At 46.4% G+C, this 16,560-nt stretch overlaps 1 long non-coding RNA gene across 3 annotated transcripts in view; it reads right to left on the minus strand.

The window, feature by feature from the left end:
• Positions 1–11,878: 11,878 nt before the first annotated feature.
• LOC138250407 (uncharacterized) overlaps positions 11,879–16,560 on the minus strand; it is a 175,399-nt gene continuing 170,717 nt past the window's right edge. For all 3 annotated transcript variants that reach the window (XR_011194960.1, XR_011194959.1, XR_011194961.1), the window contains 2 exons: positions 13,136–13,208; positions 11,879–12,117 (listed from right to left, as the gene is read on the minus strand). This is a non-coding gene — a long non-coding RNA (uncharacterized lncRNA). The remainder of the gene's footprint in view (positions 12,118–13,135; positions 13,209–16,560) is intronic.

The following is a 16,560-nucleotide window of genomic DNA, read 5'->3' on the forward strand; positions in this document are numbered from 1 at the left end:
AATGATAATAGCAAGGGTTTTGTGACCACCGCACCGCATCGTAAACATGGAGTTTTGAAAAGGCATTGTTAGGAGCTATTGTATTGCATTGCTGTACCCACTTGGCTAAAGTACAAATAAAAGTGATATTTTCTAGCTGGCATTTTTTCAACAGCTTTCTTTTAAAGAACATTTCTGAGACAAAAGGCGTTGATTTGAAATACATGGAAGTTTTCAAGCCATATTAGAGTCGTCAGGATCTATGGGCCTCATTACGAGTGTGGCGGTCCTTGGACGTCACACTCGGGGTGACGGTTGGACCACCTCACTCCAGGTGGTCCGACCTCCACATTACAGCCTTGGCTGCACCAGGGGGCTGCCGTCCCCACCAGGAACATGGCTCCTGACGGGCAGATGGTGGCCTGAGTAGTACTCAGCTACCCGGCGCTGAACTCGTGATGCCTGGCCGATTACAACTCAGTTTTCTGCCAGCTTTTCCATGGTGGGGACCCCAGGAAAAATTTATGGAAAGCCAGTGCCGGGGGCCACAGGGAGCCACTGTACTGCCTATAGCATGGGCAGTGCTGGGGCCTCCCTGCCCAGTACCATCAGAATGCTCAAAGCAAACAGTGCGCACTCCAATGGTGCTGGTGTACTACAATATTGGTCTTGGCTCCCTTAAAAGAGCCGAGACCAATATCGTAGCACTGTTCCTGCCAGTCAGCCCAACGGGAATGTGCAATACAATGTTCCCACTGGTCAGCCTGGCAGGAACATTGTAAAATGCTTGGGGAGAATGCCACCAGTATGACGGTGGCGTCCTCCCCACGAGTTTGGCGGTCTGCTCGTCCGACCGCCAAATTTGTAATCAGGCCCAATATCTTTTTTCCCAGCTTAACTGTAATTTTTAAAAAGTGTTTCCATTCTACAAATAAGGAACATGCACTTTCCTAATAATTTAGTGTATCTTACGCATATATATAAATTCTGGGGCTCATTAAAATGTATATGAGATTCTGGACAGTAATGCTGTGCCCGTTAAATACAAATATCAGAAGTTGCACCATTTACTGCATGCAGTATTACTGCACCAATCTGAGTTTCACACCTGACAACGAGAAGGAACAAGGCAATACTGCATGTCTTCTAAGTTCCAAGGGGTGATATTTACAATGCTGTGTTCCTCCTTAATGGGTTCCTCCAGTTTTTACCAGAAAATCGAGCAGGGAAAAGCCAGCAGGTTAGTAATTACTACGGGTGTGCAAAATCATGAAATCACGTTTTTTTTTGTATGTAACAAATTTTATAAAACACAATTGAAATTATGCTTTTACGGTGGAATGTAGTTTGTGGGGATGTCACATCATTTTTAGCACATGAGCCTTTACTTTGTCTAAAACGTCTAGTGAGATACCAAACTTGTATGAGCAGAAAATATATCTTGGTGGAACAATTTCTGTATTCACAAGCTCCTGGCATGCAAAAAAAAAATAACATGACATGGTATATTATAAAAGTTTGTGAAGGTAGCATTATGTAAAATTAAGAATTTATGTGACACCCAGCAGCGTAATTACATTTCACTCAGGTCTAGCAATTTCATTTTAAAGGACTGCGTCCAGCACACCCACGAAGGAACTTGACATCAGCCTTTTTCTCACCCTAAACCCAGTGCAGCCTGGAAAGGTAAAGGAAATTTCCAGAACCAGATGGGTGAATAGCCTAGAATTTTTTCTCACTTCAAAGGATGGCACTAGGTATAAATATTGGACTCTCAGATCAACACTTCAGTGCATTCCTGGACTGCAAATTGCCACCAGAAGGATTGACTTGTACTTCAGAGGACTGCCTTTCTGTTTGATATCTGCTTTGTATCTCAGAGGGCTAGCCTGCTTGTACCAGAAGACTTCCATGCTGTTTAAAACCTGCCTTGGACAGTCAGAGGTCTGCCCCATTTGAGCCCGGTTTTCCTGCTTGATCTCAGAACCACCAGAGTGACTCCAAAGACTAGATGTCTGGCCTTCTGTGTTAGCAACAGGGACATAACAAGCTCCAGAGACCCTGAATTTTGCACCTGGCCTCTGCCCAGGCTGAATTCTGACCCCAAAGTGGTGTCCAACCAGTCATGGACCCTTGGAAGTGGTGACAAAGGTGCTTTGCCAGCAAAACCCTGAAACTTTCATCAAAAAATTGGGCTGAGAATCAACAGAAGCCCAAGACATACCTCTTTGCCAATCCACCCCAGGTGCTTTGCTGGCTGGCCAGACTTTACGGTGGGTCCTGCTACATTCTTTTTCTCAGCAGCAAATCCTGTACAGCAGGACTTCTCGGAAGGGGTATCAGGCCTCATGGAGCCTTTGTCTGCTACATCCTGCAGCTTTGTCCCTCTGGAGATTTACAACTTTCAAAAAAGTGGCAAAGTCCATACATAGAATTCTTCACCGCAACTTCATCTAGCGGTTTCCTGATGACTACGCTTCTCCTTCAGACACCACCAACTATCTTGCGCTGCTGAACTTTACCCTCTCAGGAACTTTTCTTCAAAATGTCTTATAATTCCAAAGGTAAGCGGAGACCAGGCCCAATCCACTTAGTCTAGCTGAACTGTGGTTCATTGTGATCAGCCATAACTTTGGACTCTTCCCCAGGCTCGCTTAACCATATACCCATAGTGGGCGCTTTGATCTTCTTAGCACTATTTTTCAGGTCAAACTTAAAAAAATCATAACTCTGGTTCTAATGATTGGATTAAATTCATTTTTGTGCCATTTTTGTTTATTAACATTTTCTCTAAATTGGTGTGGGATTTTCCTTGTGTTGTGTTTTCTCTTTGATACTGGTTGTGCGCTGTATAAATACTTAGAATGGTGCTTTAAGTTAAGCCTGGCAGCTTTTGTGACAAGCTACCAGAGTGTAAAGCACAGGTTAATTTGCTGACCTTTGTGGCTTACCCTGACAGGTATCGTGGTTGTGCTTGAGAGGGGTATTTACCCCTCTCAATCAAAAAACAAATGTCTTCAGGAAGGAACGCCCCTTTTATGCAATTCAAAATTGTGACTTGGGATGGGTTATATACATTAGAAAAATGTATTTGGAGGTTCTATAGTGCTTGTGATGCCAAAATCATTTTGTAAATGCAGCCCAATATTCACTGCAGAAAGTGAACTCAGTCACATTGGTATCTTATTCTGAAGTGCTTATCTAACTCAGATTTAAAAATAAACCGTGATTTAGACAACCCCTACAGTTTTATGGTGCTATGTACATCACACACAAATGCAGAAAGAACGCAACTAGGTGAATCACTTTCCAACAGTCATGAAGGTAAGTATTTAAACAAGGGGTGATAATAAATTAAACATAAACAGGCAAGACTGTGACCACATTATAATTCACATATGCCTGTAAAATATATTTTATTAGTGTTAATTTAACAGTTTTGTCAATATCATAAAAGCAGCAATAGGAGGTGATGTCAGGCGATGAAGCAGATTCTTCAGTAGTAGGAGAAGGAGAGGGAAACAGTGTGGGTGAGTGGATAAGAAAAAGTGACCTTCAAATGTGGAAATTTTTCCTCTATGCATAAGGAAATTGTACACCTTTTCAAAGCCCTGTGACATCCTAATCTTTCTAGAAGCTTTGCTCAATGTGACTCCTTGGAAGGAGTAGCACCATTTTGTTTCTGTGTAATCGATAGCTGTGATGAGAGTCCAAGGTTGGCTAAAAACAACTTGTAATTCTAACCGATTGTTATCCAGAGTGCGAGTGAAAGGAGATTCCCTTAGAGTGTTAAGACATTCTATTACTTTTGAGGGAGCACAGAAACCAAACAGTTGGTGGGGATTACGAGATGTATATGGTTACAGTCAACTCCTTGGAAATACCTAGCTGACCAGTTGCAGCTGTGTTACATGTACTCTATTTTTCAATGTTTTTGCAGGTGGCTCACTGAGGGGAGGGTGGGCACCTAATGCACAGCTCATACTTGGTGTCTGATTCAGGTCCTGACACTGGTCTTGACAGCTTTGTTTTTTGTTATACTAATATAGAAATTTGGCCGTGGTTGAACTAATACAGAAAAGCGGACAGAGGTTGGTAGGCAGAAGCATGTATGTTGGTAATCCCAACAAACACAACTAGCTCAGGTGTGGAGGTAATAGCAGATGGGAAGAGATCAGGAAATGAGATCCTCTAGAAAGGATTCACAGTTGTTGGGGGCCAGATGCTAATCCTCTCCTTCCCCAAATTCAACTATGTGTCAATCCCTCTCGTTCCTGGGCCTATAGTGTTGACATGATAAGTGTATTTTCTGACTTCCCCAGCCGCAGGAGGCTCAGGCAAACAAAACGTTTTACCACCACTTGATTCTAGTGCTTGCAGAAAATTAACAGTTGGAATCATATTCCCGCAGTCAGATTAAGTTCAGGTTTTGCGGTTATATATTTTGAGTTAAATATCACAGATATAAGCCTTTTTTTCTTCCGTTGCCATTTTATTTCATTTGGGGGAAAGAAAGCTTTGTGTGCTAGACCATTCTCAGCAAAATAAATCCTGACGGTTAGGAAAGCTTATAAACACATTCTGTGGTGGTTGCTTTCATGGCAGAAGGCAATGAAGAGAAATAACAAGGACTCATAACATTTGTGTGCACGCCTTTGCATCAGAAAATTAGCTCCAATGGCTAACTATTTTTTAATTTCAGTTGGCCTTGTGGAGATAGAAAATCAAACCAATTTCAAACAACTCAAATCAAGTTTAAATGTGTAGAAGTTGAATGAATGCAACTAGATCATTTGCATGCTAGGTAAAAGGTTGGATAAGCAATGTATGAGTTTGCGAGGACCACAATCCCAACAGTAGATTTAAATTAACTACACATATATTCCCCTGGACTGATTATGTATTTACCTTTATAATTTAGGAATCAAATTCAGTGGTTGGGATAGCAGTCTATTCAGCTTTGATTGTGCAGCTGGAATTACCATAACTACTGTTAAGTGTGTACCCTGGGACAACTGCTAAAATGTACTCGGATTTCCACCAAAGAAGAGTAAGTGAAGCAGAGGCAATGCAGAGCATGGAAACATTGGGACACACTTACAGTGACACCAATACTTAGTGTAAAAAGTCATTTATTTAGGATAGGATTTAACCAGATACCATCATTTAACTTCAATGTATACACCCCAACTTTAACAGAACCTCATCCTTTAAGATTTCCTCGTTCATCTTTCTGACTTCCAAACCCGCATTTCACTTCCCTTGCCCTGGACACTCCCTTTTTCCTTTCATGCCCTACTTGCTTCGTGCATCCCCCCACTCTGATCCTTCACCTGCTTGTTTTTCCCCTTGGAAGTGTGGCCAAGCCTGCATCTGGCTCTCCACCCTCCCCCATCTACTGCCAACCAGCAAAACCCATTTGGTGTTTTGCTGCCCCACCCTGGGAATCTTAAACACACTACTGCAACCTTAAACTCATACTTGTTCTCTGAGCCACAACTTCTCACTCCACAACTCCCCTACCAGCAACCTCAACTCTGTTAAATAACATGCATTTCCCAGCTGAGACAAGTGCACCCCGTCCGCTCTGAACAGTGCCTCATCTTGTTCCTTGATGTCCCCATGCCTTAAAACTTTTATCCCCTGTGCCCAACAAAATACCCTCATGGCCCTGTTCAGTTTCTTGCAAGCCCGCTCCATGGCTCCATGTTTAACTGCCCCTCTCCAAACTCTTCTGGGCAGAAACTCCGTCCATACCAAGCAGGTACCATGTAACCTCTGTTTGAGGAGTTCCAAATCTCTATGCATGTGTTGCAGTAGTGTGAGCCCTGATTGCTTCACTGTTTCCCCCAGATGAATCAGCAGCAAGTCAGGACATCCCCAGTTCGGCAAACTAGCAGTAATAAATGGAAGCAGACTTCCCCACCTCATGCCGCTTTTGCCCCACCAGAAAACGTCATGATGTCTGCTAGGGAGTCCCAGCACCCTACCGTAAATCTGTTTCTCTGCAAACTTCACTGCCCAGTGAATAAAGGAATGGCCGACCAGCCATGTCACCATACTGTCCTTCTGTGGGCCAGCCACACATCCTGCAAAGAAAAATAACTGTAAAGGTTGTCTCAGAACGGACCCCATCTAAAAAACAGAGTCAACTAACTAGCCATGCTGGCTGGAGTCAAAACTTTATTAAGGCCTCACGTAGCGCTTGCAGCATCTAGATTTCCATCTACCTAAAGCCCTAATTCTAGCCCAGTCCCAACCCTGATGAGCTGCTGCCGTGGCTGCCCCAATCCTGAATGAATGCATGCTAAACTCCAGCGGTTGACGACCTGTCCGCCTCAGCGCCATCCTCAAAACCTGCAACAGCTGGTAACAATTAAGTTTACCCCTGTCCTACGTACAAACACACCACTCACCCCTGTCAGACGTTGCATGTGCTTAAAACCCATCTATTCCCATACCGGGCAAGCTGCCACCTTTGTCTAGCCATACCCATTTCCCTTTCCCCAACTGATCAGTCTTAGAACCCCCGAGCCAAATCCCCAAATGGTCTCCATGCAAGCAAACCTCCTTAAACATCACACCCACCCCCTTTCCCAACCCCAACAATTCAGATGCTCGAAAAGCCCCAAAAAACATCCAGACCATACACAAACGGAATAACGCCAACTCGTATTCGTCAGTGCAGCATACCAGCAGTACATGCAAGAGCTCCAAAAGTACATCAAAAGTAATGGGCTCTCTAGCAGACTTACCCCAACCAGGCCTAAACCTGCCCCAGCCTTTCAGCAACCTACCCAGCTAAACATTACGTGCTGGATCGGAACCAAAAAAGAGTTTCCTGTAAAAAGAGACGCCAGCCAATTTTCCCCCAATGGTCACTGGAGATAAACCTTCCCCAATCAGAAAAAGCACAAAACGCAGTTCGCGTGATTCCAGCTCCTGAATGCCCTGTAACCAAAAATTGCCTGAAAACAACTCTAAAGATTGAAACTCCAACCATGCAAGCCTGTAACTCCGCTGGCAGGATTCCGCTAAGGACATCTCCATCAGCCCTGTGATCATCACACCCCCCACTCCCAAATGTCTGCCGGGACCGCAGTCTTGCTCTGCTCCTGGCACCAATGTGTGAAAACTTTGCCACTGTGAACAAGACTCTGAGGTCCCTCGCTCGCTGTCTGTTGACGAGTTCAACGACTGTCATATTGTCCACCTGAAAAACTACTGTCCTATTTGCTAGTTCTTACCCCCATACTGCCAAGGCCACCAGAAGTGGGAAAAACTCAAGGAAAGCAAAGCTCCTCCCTTGCTGCAACCACTGCGTAGGCCATCCCAGAAAAGTCCGAAACCAGAGGTTCCTGCGGCATCAGAAAATATCTGGACTTGCCACACCGTATCTATGTCACAGAAAAACATGGATACTCCATTGAAATCTGCAAAAAGGTTTCCCACACCCTAATGTCCTCTTGCAGGCCTACTGAAACTAGTATCCTGTGATGTGGCAGCACCGCTCCTGACATAGCTAACCCCAATAGCCTGCAAAAGGTCCGTCCTCTCCTCTCTACCCTCAAGCAAAATTAAGGTAGCCCATCAGTTTCTGAGCAGTCTGCAGGTCAATCTTGCAATGCACCCGCACCCCGCCCAGTAAGTCCAACATTTCTTTTACCTTTGGCGCCGGCAATCTGGCCACCAAAGTGTTTGCATCTAATTCTATACCCAAAAAGGTTAGGACTGATTACGGCCCTTCCGTCTTTTCTGGAGCCAATGGTATCCCCATCTGTTGAGCTAGTTCCTGAAAGGCCATCAACGCCCGTCCACAGTTCCCAGAAGTGGCAGTCCCTACAAAAAGAAAATCATCCAAATAGTGAGTCACCATCCGATGCCCACTCTGTCTGACAAAAAACCACTGCAAGAAGGTACTGAATGTTTCAAAAAGTGCGCATGAAATGGCACAACCCATGGGCAGCACCCTGTCAACATAAATGGCTCCATCCAGCTGCATGCCTAGCAGGTCCAAATCCACTGGGTGTATTGGCAGCAGCCTGAAAGCAGACTGGTTATCACATTTTGCCAATTCAGCACCACGCCCGCAAACTCTAACCAACTTGATGGCATCATCCACCGATGCATAAACTACCTTGGTGTCTTCTGGCACAATAAAGTCATTGATGGAAGCACACTCCGGCCAGGAGAAATGATGAATCAAACTAAATTCGCCTGGGGCCTTTTTGGGCACCACCCCCAAAGGGGATATCATTAAATGTACACTTGGCAAATTGTAATATGGCCCCGCAATTCTACCAAGCGACACCTCTTTCGCCAATTTTGCCCATATCACCTGTGGCTGTTCTTTGGCAGACCGCAAATTGTCTGCCCATCTCCTACCCCGGGGACCCTGATAGCCCACGCAGAAACCTTCTTGAAAACCCCACTCCAACATACAAGCCTTGTCAGAACCTGGATAGATGTGTAGCCTTGGCAGCAGGATCTCCAGCCTAATTGGCATAGGACCCTTTTGGTGCAGTAGCGCCCTGCATGCCTCGTCTTTTGGACGCCCTCCATTGCTCTGCCGGGCTGGAGAGGGAAAAACATTGAATGACTGGGTTACGACCCCCACACTTGGAGCAGTCATGTTTAAACCTACAGGGCTGCCGTGAACAGAAACCTTTATTGAAGTTCCAACATGCCCTGTGTTGAACATCGTGGTCCTAGGACCCACACCTGCCCCTCCCTGGGCAGGACAGGCCTGAAAAGGCTTGTAGACTACGGGTAACCCACTTGCCGCATGTGTAGATGCAGAGGATTGGGCGGGCGCCATCCACTGCATCCATAGTTCTGGATCTACGTCCCCCCATGGCTTCTCAGGATTGACGCTCACCCCGGCCCTGAATTCTTCGTCATAGCTAAGCCATGCAAAGCCCCCAAAATGCATCTGGGCCGTCTCAATGACGTCCATATATTTGAACAGCGCTATGGCCCTAGCTGGATATTTAAAAAAAAAAAAATACTGGCAATAATGAAAAAGGCTGATGTCCAATTATCCATCGTGATTGGGACTCTGGGCCTGCGTGCTAATTCCCACTCTTCTTCCTTGGATCCCTCTTTTGCCTGCATATCCCTATGTAGGAGCTTAAAAACATCCACATATTCATGCTTCCAAATTATCGCTTTTGTTTTGTCTGCCACGTGCGAACCCAAAGGCATGGCTAAACCCATTTAGGGGAGCGGCTTATTGTGGCCTTTCTTGTCATCAGCCCCTGTGACCTCCCCTGACCTCTGATTACCTGGTTCTGTAACCGTTATAGAACTGGCCTCCTTAGCTTTTGTCGTTTCTCCACCTTGTACTATCTCATCCCTAGCTGTCTCCAGCACTGAGCCATCCCCCACCCCGATGGACTTACGTGTGTATGACTCACTGCCCCCCCCCCCCCCCCCAAACTGACCACCATCGCCCCTTACCTCTGCCTTGCGGCCCCAGAGGCCTTGCAACCTTCTTAAACCCTCGACCCCGCGCCAACACCTGACGCACCTCCGTTGGGCCATCAGCAGACCCGGGATCTTGTAAAACAAAAGCAGAAGGAGAGGTTGCACCGTACTTGTGCCCTTGCCCCCCCTTTGGCACTGCTCACCTCCCCCTCACAAATCTCTCCTTCTTCCCATTCATCCACCTCCTTATCATAATCGAGATCAAATGCCTCATCATCATCTAGCTCACACCTGTTGGCGACACCACACCTCTGTCTCGCCGTTGTTTTGAAAGTTTCTTCCTGCCCCTCATGGCGCAAACCATCCTTGCGAGGGCCCTGATCCATCGGCGTAGAGAAGGCCGCTGAATACCCCTCTAGTGCTTCAGACCAACGTGCAGGGGCCGTATTGCGCCCCGTTGGCATCACCTTCTTTCTGCCAACCTCAGCTGCTGGCATTGTACGACCTCTTCCCCTGTGGCTGTGTGCACCACTGGGGTTTCCCGCGCTGACCAGCCCTCCGGCCGCACATGCCTCCTGACCCCTTCCTTCCTCAACCTGTGGCACCCTGACCGAACTACAGGCCCTCAAAACTGTCGGCTGTGGCCCCCTGCCATTGGTGCCTTCTGACGCCCTCTTAAACTGCCTGCCCCATGCCTCTGCCTCCTCCCTGTCCCTACACAACTGGGCTCACCAAGCTTCAGTCTCTGCAACAACGCAGTGTTGTTCTCTGATCCTGGCTTCCAAATCCCATGCCTCAACCTGGTCCCAGCAACCCAGCCTCGGGCCCCCTGCAGACCCCAGTCCCTCTGGTCCCTCCCCAGCCCCTACTTTGGTCTTCTTACCCTGCCTGCTCCCTGCCTTAGCCTTGGCTGGCCCACCTTTTCCCTTCGCTATGCACTTGCTGCGTTTCGTGCCTGGGGCCTCGGGGCCTGTACTGTGTGCTAAGTCCTCTTTGGGACAAGAAAGGTCCAAAGGTGCCCATGTATGGCTGGGCCCTTGCAAGGGCTGATCCCCTGCCTCTGTGTGTGTGTCAGGTCCTCCCCACTGGGACATGACCTGCTTCTCCCCTGGAGGCATAAACATAGAAAATTCAGGGCCTGTCTCGCACCCGCCGCATTTGTTTGCTGTAAAGGTCCCTGTGGTATCTTTTCTTGATCTATGGGGCTGGATGCGTTTCGCGCATGGCCCCCTGGGGTTTTTTCAAAACTTGGAGGCCCCTCCCCCGCACCCGCCCCCCCTCCTGCTCTGGGGATGAAAATGCGGCAATAACAGCCTCTACCCGGCTCGACACAGCCTGCGTCGGCCGCATCATGCCGACCCAGGCCTGGTTCAGGACACCAGGCCTGAGCAAGTCGGCCCTGCCGGCTTTGCCGATAATGCGAAGCGCGGCTCTGACTGCCTCAGCGCCGTGGCTGGTTGCCATGGCGCTGAAACAGTAACAGCGGCGGAGTGCCATGTTAGTGTTAACCGATGGGGCAGAAAGCCTCTCGGTTACCTAAATAGCAAAAACCCCACTTACCTCCACACAACAACCCGACTTGGCCAAATTCCGCCCTGCTCGACCGTTGGCGCGGAAAGAGGCCAATCCCTCCCCCCACACCGCTTTTAAACCCCAAACCCTAGACCCACCCCCACTTACCTGGAACCTATCCCGTCCCTCGGCGCCACTTCCTGTCCTCCCGAACGCGCCTGTGGAGAGACTATAGCAAGTCTTTCTCTCCACGGGCCCCTCCAGTGACACATGCGGTTCAAAGTTGGTGGGAATCGCTATGCTTGGGATCCAAGAGACCATGCTTAATTTGAGCTGGTGCTTTACGGTGTAGGCACCAGGAGTTATTTTTTAGGACCAGCACTTAATTTTCTGTATCAGGCATTTACAGCAAACAAAACACACTAATGTGAAACAGAGGAAGAGAAAATTAAAAAGCGTCACAAAAGTAGAAACCAGACAGCTGCAAGAGTGAGCTGAAATGGTAGAGAGTGTAAATTGATTAAAGAGGTCGAGGTAGTTAAGAATTGTGCTGCCTCAGTATCCGGTACTCGCAAATTTAAATGCAGCAGCCGTGCGTTTCAAAGAGAGCTTTGGGCTCTGGCACGTTTTTATTTACAAATTAAGCACCGCCAGGATTTTACCCTGTGACGATATGTTGTTTGACAAGCAGTGTATTTTGAGAAAAATGCCATACAAGTTATCTGAATACTAGTAAGGGGGCTATATTGTGTGAAAAAAAGCATAGAATGAATAAGAACCAAAATGTATATTTTCACCACAAAAAACAACAAAAAGCTATGTAATGTACCCCAAGATAACAACGGTTGGAGTTAGGATACCTTTGTGACTGTAGCTTGTTTTGGTAAATGGTAGCGGTCACATTTTAGAAAAGATGTTATGGCCTGAACAAGAAAGACACTGGCGAGCGACATATTTTTTTTTTTATTACAAAAACGCTTGCTGCAGACTGGAGCATATCTCAGTTTCACAAAGATGCTCTTTTAAAGCTGCCATGGTTCACAGCCTCAGAGACAGTCTAATTTTTTTTCTGAGAACAGCACAAGTTACATTTCAGTGCGAAGGCCTTGGATTTTACTGGAGTTTAGATGAGATGACGAGTGGGTGATTTGCTGCATTCTCTGTGCTATTTTTAAATCAAATGGAGCCGAGGCACAGAATCTGTCAAATAGAAAAGAAAGTTAGATCTTTCCGAGCCAGTCTCTTTGATTTGCATTTTATTTTCCGTGACATACACGGAGCCTGCTTAGCAATAAATCTTCCATCACAGCCGGATATCGCAAGTCAATACAGTCAGTTATATACTCGTCTCTCTTTACTACTTATAACATTACAGAGGGTATATATACCCTGCTTTTAAGCCAGTACACTGACCAACGCGTTGTAAGATATGCGGCCTGATTCACAAAGTATTTTCTCTGAGCAGCTGTTCCTTTATCCACGCTTGGGTGCGAGTTACTCATTAATTTCAAGAAAGGAAGACATGCTTAAACACGGTTTCCATGAGAAAGCATGTCTTACGCCTTGAAAATGATCACAGAATATGGTTTGTGGATCAGGCCTGGATATTCAGGTGCAAACCAGCGTAAAATATCTCGTACCTGCTTATTAGCAATGCTCCTATGTCACATTCTGTGAACTCTAACATAGGGAGCATAATGATCTACGATCATGCTTGTATTACATTAGATCTTACCATTTGTGTAAGGAATTGGGTAGTTGTCTGACGGGTGTGAGCCTAGTAAAGCAGCAACCACAATCCTTGTAATGATGAGGCACAAGCCAACCATAAATTAAACTGTGCTCAACCCTCTGGTAGCTTGGCACTGAATAGTCAGATTTAACTAAAGGGCAATGTGTATGAGTATTTGTGCATCACACCAGATTAGAAAAATATGAATTTTTCATAAATTAAAAGGACAAAATAAGAAAAGGCACTGGGTGAAAGGAAAGTGGGGTACTAACTTAAGAGAAAGATAGGATACTATAAAAGAAGGCATGTAAGAAGTCAGAAAATTAGAGTGATAGGGCCTCAGCCAAAGAAAATAAGAGAGATTCACCTAGAAACTAAAGAAAACACAAAAGAAGAGGGGCACAGAAAAGCACAAGAAAGAAGACAGAAAGAGAGAAAGAATAGCCAGAGAGGAAAGAGCAATACCTACCTTAAAGACAAACGTACCTTTTTAAAACGGGCTTCTTATTTTTCTCTCCCTCTCACAGTGGACAATCTTCTGGATCCCTGAGGTGCCAACCTGAAACAGAAAAAAGGAAAATAAGGAACAGGGAAGAACAAAAGGAAGAATACAGCCTTCAGACATACAGACAAGTGGAAATAGAGAAAATATAAATAAGAGACATTTATTGAAGAAGACAAATAAAAAGAGAAAACCGTAAACATAATTTGCTTCCTTACGTATCCATTGTACTTACCTGTCACACCTACTTAAATACAAGTTCAGTAGCATATGAAGCAAAAAAAATCTCTTAGAATTAAATAAGGCAGGAATATCTCTATCCCTTCTACAATCAGGAATACAAATGAAATATGACATTCAGACTCTGAATTACACAATCCCAAGGACCTCTCTGATATTAATTTGTGCAAAAAATACTTAGGGCCTCATTACATGTTTGGCAGTCCTGCGGCTGTCATGTTGGTGGAGGCGGTCATACCGCCAACAGCCTGGCAGAGAAGACTGCCAAATTAAGACATTGGCCGTAATCCCTGCGGAATACAGCCAAAGCACCGCCGACCCTACCACTGCAGTCAGACCATCATAGACGACTGAAAGTACCTGCAGGCTGGCGGAAACTATGTTTCTGCCGGACATATTAGGAGGTTGCACATCGGCAAGATTGTTGTCACGGTTAGACTACCATAGAAACCTAGGTGAAAACAAACTGTAGAAAAGGAGACACTCACCTTCAGGAAGCCATAGTCGGCCAGAGCCTCCATGGAACCAGAACCAGATGCCATTCCGCTGCTCCTGCTTGCCAAAAGACTACGGAATCTTCGTCGCTGACGACGACAGCAACCATGAGTACACACGACCACCTGTAACATTCATAGATTGTCAAAATGTGTACACTTACATAACATGCCATAGGGGAGGGTGTGCGAGGGCTACACTCACCCGTAACACTTCACTGACACGCACACTCGCGTCCAGCCACACAGACACCCACATATACACAACACACACAGCACAGCCACCACACACACACACACACACCACACCTCAAAAACACACTCTTACGCACAGCAACACAACACAGGCGCAGTCTCAAACAATACAAAACAACACCACAACATGTCACAACAACACCGCAACCACACCGTTGTTAACACATTGGCAAGCACTCACAATAGACAATACCCAGGAACACATTACACATACAACACAACATACGACCAACAGGGAACAAACACACACAATTACACAATCATACAACTTACCAATCGACATCCACATCACAAATCACACAGCCCTCCGTACCTATCATACCATACACAATACACCCATACTCACACAGTCAAAGCACACAGAGCCACACACCACAACAACAATCACATGTCAACACAGTCACCATACAATACCACCACAAGAACATGTCTGCAACAAACACATGCCCATCACACAACACACACTCTTTCCCTGGGGAACAAAAGCATTTCACACACCCTCACAAACTGCCCTCACAATACAGAAAGCACAACTACCACACATGCACACAAATACTGACACACAACCAATGTCTAAAGCTTTTTTACACACACTGGGATGGTCATAGCAAAAGGGTTTGGGTGTGGAAGGAGAAGGAGTGGTTGTATGAGATGTTGGTGTAGATGTCTTGGGTGCATGTTTGTGGAAGGTATGCTTGTGGGTGGTGGGTGTCTGTTGGGAGGGTGAGTGAGGGATTTCATGTATCTTGGGCTGAGGGGGTGGTGGAGGTGTTGGGGGATGCTGTGGTGGGTGCATGGCTATCCGGTGAGGTGGTGACTGCAGGTATAGTGGATGTGCGGCATGTAGGAGTGTCAGTGGTTGTGATTTCTGTGTGTGTGGTGTCTGAGGGTCTGCTGGGGTGCTGTTTGCGGGTAGGATAGGTGTAGTGGCTGAATCTGTGAATGTTGGTGTGGTATTTGCAGCTGTGGCAGGTGTGCTATCTGTGATGCTGAGGGTGGTGCGGTGTCGGGCAGGTTGTGACTCTTGCTGTGTGTGCAGGTGTTGTATGTTGATTGTGTGTATGCCTGTGGTGTGTCCTGTGGTGCTTTGGTTTGTCTGTGCTACCCTTGGATGTTGAGGTGGATGCTTGCCTGTCTGTTTGTGTGCTTTGGCTGGGTCGGGGAATGGAGGATTGGGATTGGAAGCAGGAAGGTGGAGGGGGGACAGGAGACAAATGGTGACTGGCTGCCATCAGTGTGGAGGTCAGTGCCTGAAATGATCTCTGTAGGCCAGACAGTGCAACATGATTGCCCTCCAGAAATGCATTACTCCGTTATATCTGAGTAGCCAGTACCTGGATGGCATTCACGGTGGTCGATTGACCCACAGAGATAGACCTTAGGAGGCCAAGAGCCTTCTCACTGAGGGTAGCAGGGCTAACAGAGGCTGGGGCAGAGGTGCCTGCAGCAAAGGAGACACCCACCCTCTTGGGTGAGCGGCCACGGTCAACTGGGTGGGGAGTTACAGGGAGGGCGGTGATAGAAAGGGGGGTGGCAGATAGGGATGGTGCTGGGGTGGTCACAGATGGGTCCGCCACTGCCAGTGAGTGTCCACTGGAGGAGGATTCCGATGATGAGGAAGTGGATCCTGTCTCCCCTGTGGCACTCCCCTCGGCCTCTGATCCACTGCATCCCTCAGTGTCTCATGACTGGTGGTCTCATGGCCAGCAGCTACCCCACTCAGCTGTGCCCCATCTCCTTCACCTGCTGATGCTGGATAATAGAAAGAGAGGTAGGGTCATCACATTCTTTTCATACCACTAACATCACACTGTACACATCATTAATATTACATCTACACTCCCAGGTAGAACTAAGTTAGTGCCAACATCATATCACAACAAGATACAATGTACACACATCAGCTAAGCCACCTATCACATACCTACTCCACCATCATATCAGTAGAGCTATCACACTAATCATTCCATGACAAGCTGACTTGGCCACATGATTCTGGGTCCATATCCACGGCAACATAGTCAACCAACAACCAAGCTATGGGAAATAGTGGCAACATTTAGTTCCACATATCACATACACAAAATCTACACATACTTACAAGTTGATCAGATGTTGTGTGCCAGGAAAAGGACCTTTTCATATGCTAAACTCAAGACAGCATGTTGCATACAAGACAGAACCATTTCATGTCAGAGTTTACAACCTTCACAATGGAAATTTACAAACATTCAACTACTCTATTTGGCATATCCAAATTTCGAGTATGATAACTCATGTTCTCTAACACATGTGCCAATAGTGATGTAGGAAAGGCTGATACATACTTTCTAGACCTACTTATTTAAGTCATTGTCCTCTTGTAAACAAAGTCCTGCACACTTATAAGGGCCAGTTTAGCCTACACCATTTACCCACAC

The sequence above is a fragment of the Pleurodeles waltl genome, chromosome 8, assembly GCF_031143425.1.
Source record: "Pleurodeles waltl isolate 20211129_DDA chromosome 8, aPleWal1.hap1.20221129, whole genome shotgun sequence".
Lineage (NCBI taxonomy): Eukaryota > Metazoa > Chordata > Amphibia > Caudata > Salamandridae > Pleurodeles > Pleurodeles waltl.